Consider the following 12,152-nt stretch of genomic DNA (forward strand, 5'->3'; position numbering starts at 1 on the left):
AGGCTTAGTGTTATTCAATATATTCATCTTTCCTCTGATAGAACTGAGGATCTGATAACTAGCAGAAGTGGCTGGTTGAAACTACCCTTTATTTTACTTCTTCTCAAAAAATGAGCTCAGTGTTGGGCTATTGTCATGGTGTAAGTAGCATTTTAGAATTAGATGTTGAATCCATGTAAGCTAAGAGACAACAAAGCACAAGAAGTTTAACCCATTTACTAGGGATTCTACAGGCAGTAAGAGCAAAAATTACAGGCCAAACAAAAGAAGGGAAGGACATGATTCAACTATGACACGAGCAGTAACTTTATACAGAGAGCCTACAATGTCAGTTTAGGTCTTTCAGATAGAGGATATCTCTTTCTACTGTTGAAAAAAAAAAAAGAACCAAAACAGGTTCTTAGAGATAATTAATCTTATCTCTAAGATAATTTAAGATAATTAGAATCTTATCTTTTAACCACATCCCAGTGGAAAGCCACAAATCCACGAACAGATGAAAAACACAAATTGAACTTAGAGAGAGAGAATCGAGAGAGAGAGAGAGAGAGAGAGGGAGAGAGAGAGAGAGAGAGAGAGAGAGAGAGAGAGAACAAATTTTGTTGGTTAGGAGAAGGGGGTAGATCTCCGAGAAGGTGTAGGAGGAAATAACAATGGTTAAATTGGACAAAGTTCTTTAAGAACTAGATAATATTTAAAATAGCATATATTATATGCTTTAAATGGCAGTCTGCAGTTCATAACTCATGTCTTTAAGTGCTTTTCATCAGTATCGTCTTCTATGAAATCACAGAGAGGAGGAGAAAGCTTGTTAAACGTCTTTGTTTTTGTTTGTTTCTGTTTTCTTAGCACTTTGGAACTGGTGATACTTAAAAATATAATTAATTTATAAATCTTCTAGTCACATCTCGTTCTGAAAAAAAGTAGCAATGCACACAACCAAGCAATCATAGAGTCTTTAGTTACAGTAAATCTAAGAATCTAGGAACTCTGGTCTTATAATTTATGTAATAAAGAATAAACTGACATTGGTATAGAAATAGAGAATTGACATAGGTCGCTTTACCTCAGCTTCTTCTGGGCTTAGAATATTCTCTAGGACATGAAAATTATTTTCATAAGGATGAGTTGTTCCTGAGTGAATTCAAATCTCTGGAAGCAGCTCAACAGAGAAAATAATTTCAGATTTGGCTCCAGAGGATACGATTTTTTAAGTCTCTGCTTCTTAAATTGCAGTATGGCCTTGGATAAATTACCTTAATTTCCAGAGCTTAAATTTTCTCATCTGTAAAATGAAAAAAAATGTTCCTCTTGTCAGTTACTACGAGAATTAGTAAGGTGTTCTGCTGTGCTTTGCACCATAGGGTAACTGCAATGACAATGTACTGAAAAAGTTTTCACATTTTCAGCGTAGAAGAATGATGAATGTTTGAAGATACAGACATGTTTAGCCTAACAAACACACAATGGATATGTGCACAAAACCACCACATTACATCCCAATAAACCTTTAATGTTTGTTTCTATGTTTCAGTTGAAAGAATCTAAATTTTAAATTTTAAGAAAAAAAATAGAGGAAAGTTACAAGTTAGTAATAATTATGTTCATTGCAGTTTAGCAGATTAACATTGTGATTGATATAATTGGGGCTCTTAAAATTAATGGTGAAACATATAAGGATTACAAGTGTCCAGTTTTTTATGTTAAGTTAGAGAATCAGTCTTAATGGTATTATAAATTGATTTTATGAATCAATCATAAGTATTATAAATAAAGTTGAGTATTAGAGTTGTTAAGATTCTAGGATATACTTAGTTGCCAGTTTTGGTAATGCAGCCTGCTCCATATAACATATCTTCAGATGAGAACAACAGAAGCATTCCTTCCCTAAACATGAATGGAAAGAAGGATAGAAGGAAGGGAAGAAAGAAAAGGAGATAGGAAGGAAGGAAGGAAGGAAGGAAGGAAGGAAGGAAGGAAGGAAGGAAGGAAGGAAGGAGAGAGGGAGAAGGAGGGAGAGAGGAAAGGAGAGGAGGGACGGAGGGAGGGAAGGAGGGAGGGAAGAAGGGAAGAAGGGAAGGAGGGAAGGAGGGAGGGAGGGAGGAAGGGAGGGAGGGAGGGAAAGAGAGAGAGAAAGGGAGGGAGGAAATTGAAACATTCATTGTCAGCAATAAGTTGATTAGATATTGATACAGCAATGATTGATACAGTTAGAAACAATGTTCTATAAAAAAGAAATTGCTGGACATAACAGAAAGTTTGCTGTGAGATTATGTCTCCTAGAAATTTCAGAGAACCTATACCCATGAAGTCTCATCAATATGACTGCCTAAATACGACTTGAAAAGTGATGCTTATGTTAATTTATTTATGTGCAATGTAAAAAGCCTAGAATGCTTCAGCCCTAGAAAAGTACTACAGGCAACTAAGAGATGGAAAGTAGATCAAGAACTCTACTTCAACATTTCAACAGCAGCCGAAAACAAGCATAGCCCAGCTAAAGAATGGGCAAACACTTCAACCACCAACTTTTAAGAAAAAAATTAAATTTTATTTTGTTTGTGTTGAATCTTGCTTTCTTAAATGATACTATAAAACTTTAATATTATAATTGTTCCAGAATTACTATCTCCCATCAGTACACCACTATTTCATCTCTGACCTTGTATGTACTTACATTCCTATGGATTAAAGAAATGTCATGAGATGAGTCATAGAACTATTTCACTAAATCAATGTACTGTTAGCATAATACAGGCTTTGTGTCTTCACAATATACATTACTGTAATCTTCTTTCTCCTGTTCCATTAAAAAGAAAAAAATTTTAAAAGACAATGAACTTTGTGCACCCACAATGTTGAAATCCAGAAAAAAATAACCTCTAGTGAACAGAATTATTTGGCAGATGAAACATTGAACCTTTTTTAAAGCTAGTTGAAGCTTGTTTTCTTGATTTGAAAACACTTCACTAGTCTAGAGGGATGTTTGACCTTTATTTCTTCCAGAAGAAAAAATACAAGGTCAATAATGTACAGGAAAGCAATTGTCAGACACTTGACAAAAGAAAGAAACAAGCAGGAGTATGTGTTGTGAGGGATCTGTCCGTGCTTGTGTGAAAATACATCCGTGGAAACCATGAGTAATTGCAGCACAGTACCTTACAGCCAGAGAAACCTCACCTATGGGAGTGAGGGGCAGCAGGTGCCTCTCAAGCTACCTTGAAGGTCTGATCAAGTATCTGCTACATTTACCAACTTGAAACACCAGGTCATAAGAATATTTTTCTCCATTTTCGTCCCTGCAGTTTTCAGACAGAAACAATTCTGGATCCAAGTTTTTGACTGTGGGATGGCAAATCCATCCCTCCACTTGATGCCCTGTCTTTCTTCTGGAGATGGACCCTAATAGTTCCCTCTCCCCACTGTTGAGCATTTCATCTCCCCACTGTTGGGCATTTCATCTTTGAATCCTGAGAGTCTCTCACCTCCCAGGTCTCTGGTACTTTCTAGAGGGTCTCCCTGCCTCCCACCCCCAAGGTTGTGTATTTCCATTCATTCTGCTGGCCATTAGGGCTTCTCTCTTGTATCCACTCCCCCCCCAATATCTGATCGTGTTCCCCTTTTCCTTTCTCCATCCCCCTCTCTGCCTCCCATGATTGTTTTCTTCTCCCTCCCAAGTTTAATTGAAGCACCCTCACTTGGGCCCTTTGCTTATTAATCTTCCTTAGATCTGTGGATTTTACTCTAGGTATTCTGTACATTTTGGGCTAATAGACGGTCCAGTGATAGGCCCAACTTGGAATCCATCTCAAAGGGAGACTCCAAGGCCTGACACTATTACTGATATTATGGTGTGCTTATATAAAGGAGCCTAGCATGGCTGTCCTCCAAGAGGCTCAACAAGGCACCTGACTGAGACAGATGCAGATACTTACACCCAACCATTGGACTGAAGTCGGGGACTCCTATGAAAGAATTAGGGGAAGGATAAAGAAATTGAGGAGGAGGGTGACCCCATAGGAGGACCAGCAGTCTCAACTAACCTGGACCCCTGAGATCTCTCAGACACTGAGCCACAAACCAGGCAGCATATACAAACTGGTCCAAGGCTCTGACACATATACAGCAGAGGACTGCCTGGTCTGGCCTCAGTGAGAGAAGACATGCTTAACCCTCGGGAGAATTGAGGCTCGAGGAGTGGGGATGCCTGGGGGTGGGGTGGAGGAATATCCTCTTGAAGACAGAGGGAAGAGGATGGGATAAGGAACTGTGAGATGGGAGACTGTAAGGGAGTCAATGACTAGACTGTAAAAAAAAAGTAATAGAAAGAAAGAGAGAGAGAGAAATGCATGCATATATATATATATATATATATATATATATGCACAGAATGTCATGTAACATTCTTCAAAGTAAACAGGAATAAAAAATTAAAACAAAGTCTATCAATCAAGGACCTACACTGAGGAATCTAGCTAAGATACATAGACATCTGCAAATAGTTTAACATCTTAAGTGTAAAGAATTATGGTATTTGCCAAACCATTATAGCTTCTAATTGTTTGAATCATTTTACTGAGGATAGATACATGGGAGGAATAAATGATGCCTCCATAATCATTAAATACACAGACTTTTGAACACACAGGTACTATTGTAGTTATAAATGTGAAACTTGAAAATATTTAGATATTAATTGCTTCACTCCTCAAATTATGCAGTCACCTATATAAATGACACACAAGTATAATATATTTTGCCAGTATGCATGGAGTTCTTAATATATGTCAGGGGAGTTCCAGGTAACAAGAGGTTATTAATGGATATGGAAAATAATTGTGAGAAATATATGGCATATTAGAAAGAAAACAAAGAAGTGTAAGACACTACATGCTGGGGTACGTAGTGGAGTTCATGAGAAAGTCATGTGTGCTACAGAGGAATGGAGTTTTAACAAGATTATTGAGATATCTAATTCAAAAATGGCATGTACACAAGGAAAGTATTTTCTTCATATTATTCTTTACGACTAATGAATCTGAGTGTTGTGATTTAAAAGATTTATATATCCTTGATATCTATCTAAAACTCCTCCCCTTCCCTTCCGCCACTGCCTGGTCCTTTTGGCTGGGACAGACACAGAACTGGTCTGCTCCTGTAGAGATACTGAATCCAGAGCCATCCTAGAGGAGCCACTGCACTCAGAGCAGCAGACACCTAGCTGGTTTACACTTGTGGAGACATCATATCCTGAGCCATCCTAGAGGAACCACTGCACCCAGAGCAGAAGGATTTCCAGATCCCAGAGGAGGCCTGAGTCCCAGGAGTTCTTCCACCGAGGAGATTAGGAGCATAAGACCACAGAGACAAATGGACTCTGAGGAGCTCTGACACAAGCAAGATAACTGGAAATATAAACTCCAGTCTTACACAGTGAGGGCAGGTAACACTAGAGTTAACCAGATGGCGAAAGGCAAGCACAAGAACATAAGAAACAGAGACCAAGGTTACTTGGTATCATCAGTACCCAGTTCTCCCAATACAGCAAGCCCTGGACAACCCGTCACACCAGAAAAGCAGGATTCAGAATTAAAATCACTTCTCATGATGATGATAGAGGATTTTAAGAAGGATATAAGTAACTCCCTTAAAGAAACACAGGAGAGTACAAATGAACAGGTAGAAGCCCTTAAAGAGAAAACACAGAAATCCCTTAAAGAACTGCAAGAAAACACAAAGAAGGAATTAAACAAAAACATTCAGGATCTGAAAATGGAAATAGAAACAATTAAGAAATCTCAAAGGGAGACAACCATGCAGATAGAAAACCTAGGAAAGAGATCAGGAGTCATAGACGAAAGCATCACCAACAGAATACAAGAGATAGAAGAGAGAATCTCATGTGCAGAAGATAACATGGAAAACATTGACACAGCTGTCAAAGAAAATGCAAAATGCAAAAAACTCCTAACCCAAAACATCCAGAAAATCCAGGACACAATGAGAAGATCAAACCTAAGAAAAATAGGTATAGATGAGAGTGAAGATTCCCAACTTAAAGGGCCAGTAAATATCTTCAACAAAACTATAGAGGAAAACTTCCCTAACTTAAAAAATGAGATGCCCATAAACATACAAGAAGCCTACAGAACACCAAATAGACTAGACCAGAAAAGAAATACCTCCTGTCACATAATAATCAAAACATCAGATGCACAAAACAAAGAAAAAATACTAAAAGCAGTAAGGGAAAAGGGTCAAGTAACATATAAAGGCAGACCTATAAGAATTACACCAGACTTCTCACCAGAGACTATAAAAGCCAGAAGAGCCTGGACTGACATCATACAGACCATAAGAGAACACATATGCCAGCAGAGACTACTATACCCAGTAAAACTCTCAATCACTATAGATGGTGAAACCAAGCTACTCCATGACAAAACCAAATTTCCACAATATCTTTCCACAAACCCAGCACTTCAAAGGTTAATTGATGGAAAATGCCAACACAAGAAGGGAAACTACAACCTAGAAAAAGCAAGGAAGTAATCTTCCAACAACCCCAAAAGAAGGTAGCTATACAAACGTAATTCTACCTCTAATAACAAAAATAACTAGAAGCCACAATCATTTTTCCTTAATATCTCTTAACATCAATGGACTCAATTCCCCAATAAAAAGACACAGACTACCAGACTGGATACACAAACAGGACCCAGAATTTTGCTGCATACAAGAAACGCACCTCAGTGACAAAGACAGACACTACCTCAGAATAAAAGGATGGAAAACAATTTTCCAAGCAAATGGACCCGAAAAACAAGCTGGAGTAGCCATTCTAATATCAAATAAAATCGACTTTCAAGAAAAAGTAATCAAAAAAGATAAGGAATGGCACTTCATACTCATCAAAGGAAAAATCTACCAAGATGAACTCTCAATTCTGAACATCTATGCTCCAAATGCAAGGGCACCTACATACATAAAAGAAACTTTACTAAAGCTCAAAACACACATTACACCTCACACAATAATAATGGTGGATTTCAACACCACACTGTCAGCAATGGACAGATCATGGAAACAGAAACTAAACCAAGACACTTTGAAATTAACAGAAGTTATGAACAAAATGGACTTAACAGATATCTATAGAACATTTCATCCTAAAACAAAAGAATATACCTATTTCTCAGCACCCCATGGTACCTTCTCCAAAATAGACCATATAATTGGTCACAAAACAACCCTCTACAGATACAAAAAGATTGAAATAATCCCTTGCATCTTATCAGATCACCACAGACTAAGGCTGGTCTTTAATAATGACAAAACCGATGGAAAACCCACACGCACATGGAAACTGAACAACTCTCTACTCAATGATGACTTGGTCAAGGAAGAAATAAAGAAAGAAATAAAAGACTTTTTAGAATTCAATGAAAATGAGGACACATCATACCAAAACTTGTGGGACTCCATGAAGGCAGTGCTAAGAGGAAAACTCATAGCTCTAAGTGCCTACAAAAAGAAACTGGAGAGAGCACACACTAAGAACTTGACAGCACAACTAAAAGCTCTAGAACAAAAAGAAGCAAATACACCCAAGAGGAGTAGAAGACAGGAAATAATCAAACTCAGGGCTGAAATCAACCAAATAGAAACAGAAAGAACAATACAAAATATCAACAAAACCAGGAGCTGGTTCTTTGAGAAAATCAACAAGACAGATAAACCATTAGCCAGATTAACCAGAGGGCACAGAGACAGTATCCAAATTAATAAAATCAGAACTGAAAAGGGAGACATAACAACAGAAACTGAAGAAATTCAAAAAAAATCACCAGGTCCTACTACAAAGGCCTATACTCAACAAAACCGGAAAACCTGGATGAAAAGGACAACTTCCTAGACAGATACCATACCAGGTACTAAAGTTAAATCGGGAGCACATACACCATCTAAACAGTCCCATAACCCCTAAGGAAATGGCAGCAGTCATTACAAGTCTCCCCACCAAAAAAAAGCCCTGGACCAGATGGTTTTAGTGCAGAATTCTATCAGACTGTCAAGAAAGACCTAATACCAATACTCTTCAAACTATTCCACAAAATAGAAACAGAAGGAACACTACCCAATTCATACTATGAAGCCACAATTATGCTCATACCTAAACCACACAAAGACCCAACAAAGAAAGAGAAGTTCAGACCAATCTCCCTTATGAACATCGATGCAAAAATACTCAATAAAATTCTAGCAAACCGAATCCAAGAACACATCAAAACAATCATCCATCATGATCAAGTAGGTTTTATCCCAGGAATGCAGGAATGGTTCAATATTTGGAAATCTATCAATGTAATCCACTATATAAACAAACTCAAAGAAAAAAACCACATGATCATCTCACTAGATGCTGAGAAAGCATTTGACAAAATTCAACATCCCTTCATGATAAAAGTCTTGGACAGATCAGGAATTCAAGGTCCATACCTAAACATAGTAAAAGCAATTTACAGCAAACCAGTAGCCAACATCAAACTAAATGGAGAGAAACTTGAAGCAATCCCACTAAGATCAGGGACTAGACAAGGCTGCCCACTCTCCCGCTATCTATTCAATATAGTACTAGAAGTCCTAGCCAGAGCAATTAGACAACAAAAAGAAGTCAAAGGGATACAAATAGGAAAGGAAGAAGTCAAAATCTCACTATTTTCAGATGATATGATAGCATACTTAAGTGACCCCAAAACTTCCACCAGAGAACTCCCAAACCTGATAAACAACTTCAGCAAAGTGGCTGGTTATAAAATCAACTCAAACAAATCAGTAGCCTTCCTCTGCATGAAAGATAAACAGACTGAAAAAGAAATTAGGGAAATGACACCCTTCACAATAGTTGCAAATAATATAAAATACCTTGGTGTGAATCTAACCAAGCAAGTGAAAGACCTGTATGACAAGAACTTCAAATCCCTGAAGAAAGAAATCGAAGAAGATCTCAGAAGATAGAAAGATCTCCCATGCTCATAGATTGGCAGGATTAATAAAATAAAAATGGCCATCTTGCCATAAGCAATCTACAGATTCAATGCAATTCCCATTAAAATCCCAATTCAATTCTTCACGGAGTTAGAAAAGAAAATTCTTAAATTCATTTGGAATAACAAAAAATCCAGGATAGCGAAAACTATTCTCAACTATAAAAGAACTTCTGGAGGAATCACCATACCTGACCTCAAGCTGTATTACACAGCAATAGTGATAAAAAAAAAAATACATGGTATTGGTACAGATACAGGCAGGAAGATCAATGGAATAGAATTGAAGACCCAGAAATGAACCCAAACACCTATGGTCACTTGATCTTTGACAAAGGAGCTAAAACTGTCCATTTCAAAAAGAACAGCATTTTCAACAAATGGTGCTGGTTCAACTGGAGGAAAATACGTAGAAGAATGCAAATTGATCAATTCTTATCTCCTTGTACAAAACTCAAGTCTAAATGAATAAAGGACCTTCAAATAAAACCAGATACATCGAAACTAATAGAAGAGAAGGTGGGGAAGACCCTCGAATATTTGGGCACAGGGGAAAAGTTCCTGAACAGAACACCAATGGCTTATTCTTTAAGATCAAGAATTGACAAATGGTACCTCATAAAATTGCAAAGTTTCTGTAAGGCAAAGGACACTGTCCATAGGACAAAATGACAACCAACAAATTGGGAAAAGATCTTTACCAATCCTACATCTTAAAGAGGGCTATTATCCAATATATACAAAGAACTCAAGAAATTAGACTCCAGACAACCAAAGAACCCTATTAAAAAATGGGGTATAGAGCTTAACAAAGAATTTTCAATGGAGGAAACTCGAATGGCTGAGAAGCACCTAAAAAAAAGTTCAGTATCCTTAGTCATCAGGGAAATGCAAATCAAAACAACCCTGAGATTCCATCTCACACCAGTCAGAATGGCTAAGATTAAAAACTCAGGTGATAGTAGATGCTGGCGAGGGTGTGGAGAAAGAGAAACACTCCTCCATTGTTGGTGGGACTGCAAGATGGTGCAACCACTTTGGAAATCAGTATGGCGGTTCCTCAGAAAATTGGACATAGCATTACCTGAGGATCCAGTTATACCACTCCTAGGCATATACCCAGAAGATGCTCCAACATATAACAAGGATACATGCTCCACTATGTTCATAGCAGCCTTATTTATAGTAGCCAGAAGCTGGAAAGAACCCAGATGTCCTTCAACTGAGGAATGGATACAAAAAATGTGGTACATTTACACAATGGAGTATTACTCAGCTATTAAAAACAATGAATTCAAGAAATTCCTAGGTAAATGGATGGAACTAGAAAATATCATCCTGAGTGAGGTAACCCAATCACAAAAGAACACACATGGTATTCACTCACTGATTATTGGATATTAGCCCAGAACTTTGAAATACCCAAGATTCAACTCACAGGCCACAGGAAGCTCATGAAGAAGGAAGACCAAGTAGGGGTGATTTGGTCCTTCTTAGAAGGAGCAATAAAATACTCAAGGGAGCAAATATGGAGACAAAGTGAGGGACAGAAACTGAAGAAGGGGCCGTCTGAAGACCATTCCACCTGAGTATCCATCCCATGTGCAGTCACCAAAAGTAGATGCTGATGTGGAAGTCAGGAAGTGCATGCTGATAAAAGCCTGATATAGATGTCTCCTCAGAGATATTCAAGAGTCTGACATATTCAGAGCCAGATGCTCACAGCTAACCTTTGAACTGATCATGGGGTTCCCTATGGAGGAGTCAGAGTAAAGACTGTAGGAGCTGAAAGGGTTTGTGGCCCCATGAGGAGAGCAACAATACCAACCAACCAGAGCTCCCAGGGTCTAAACCACCAGCCTGGGAGCACTTAGGGAGGGATCCATGGCTTCAGCTGTGGAGGGCCCTGCTGGACATAGGTGGAAGAAGAGATCCTTGGTCTCATGAAGGCTGGATGCCCCAGGGGGTGGGAATTTGAGGATGGAGGTGGTAGTGGGATGGGTAGGTTGGGGTACATCGACAGAGAAGCAGGAGGAGGTGTGAGGGGATAGGGGGTTCCTGAGTGAGTGGAAGATGGGGTAAGGGGACAACATATGAAATGTAAATAAAACATCCAATAAAAAAAATAAAACTTGTATTGAGTTCTATTTAAAGATATTTGTGCCTCATCTGACAGATGTTAGAAGCCTGAGGTTTGTTTAAAAAGGTTTCAGAAAAACATGACATAGTTTTGATTATTGTCAGAAATTTAGTATTGTAAATAATTACAACTTGATAACAGTTTTAACTAAATGTATTGATATTTTTACTTGTGATTTAAGATTCACTTTGAAGTTACAAGGTTATATCTAAAGATTTAGCTGACCAGTCCTTACCTGTAAGTCAAATAGTCACATATTTAATAGATCAAAATTTCACCAATTAGAAAACAAGAAATTTAGATTGTCCAAAGTAATTAGCAAGTTTTAAGATATTTTTCAAATTCAAATTAAAATCCCATGTTGTATAAAATGCATACATGTACCAAACAGTCAGTCACGTTTAGTCAATGTAATTCCTGTGTTTCTAAGTCTATATCATAACTCAAGGAAGCAGATAGGAAAGAGGTGTAGCCAAGATTCTATTTATGTAGAGTTAAAATCAAGAGAAACAACTAAAACAGTAGCACGCAAGAAATACCCATTATGTCAGAAGACTTATATTCTGCCTGCAGGTATTTCTCTGTCAGTCACAGAGCCTCTTTCCATGAGATCCTTATGGCCTCTCATCTTCACTGTCTTTGCTGCTTTAACAGGCTGCATTTACCATCTGGCACAAACAAACTATTAGAATTGAAAAAATTTTTTTTGCCTTACTATGAGTGACTAACTTCAATTTGCAGAACCCATTCTCCTAGTTCTTCATATCCAGATTTTTAGGAGACAGCAAAATGTGTTATTGAAAAGTGTGTTTTATTGTGATGCTTCCAAGAAGAAGCTATTATTTCCAGCTCTGAGGTGTGGCAATTTCAGGAAAATAGGTTTTTAAACAAAAACAGAAGAGCTGATAGATACTAAGCCAGAACAATAGTTACAGACACACAGCATACCATCCTTGTAGAGAAAG

This window comes from Grammomys surdaster, unplaced genomic scaffold (assembly GCF_004785775.1).
Source record: "Grammomys surdaster isolate TR1022 unplaced genomic scaffold, NIH_TR_1.0 126059, whole genome shotgun sequence".
Classification (NCBI taxonomy): Eukaryota; Metazoa; Chordata; class Mammalia; order Rodentia; family Muridae; genus Grammomys; species Grammomys surdaster.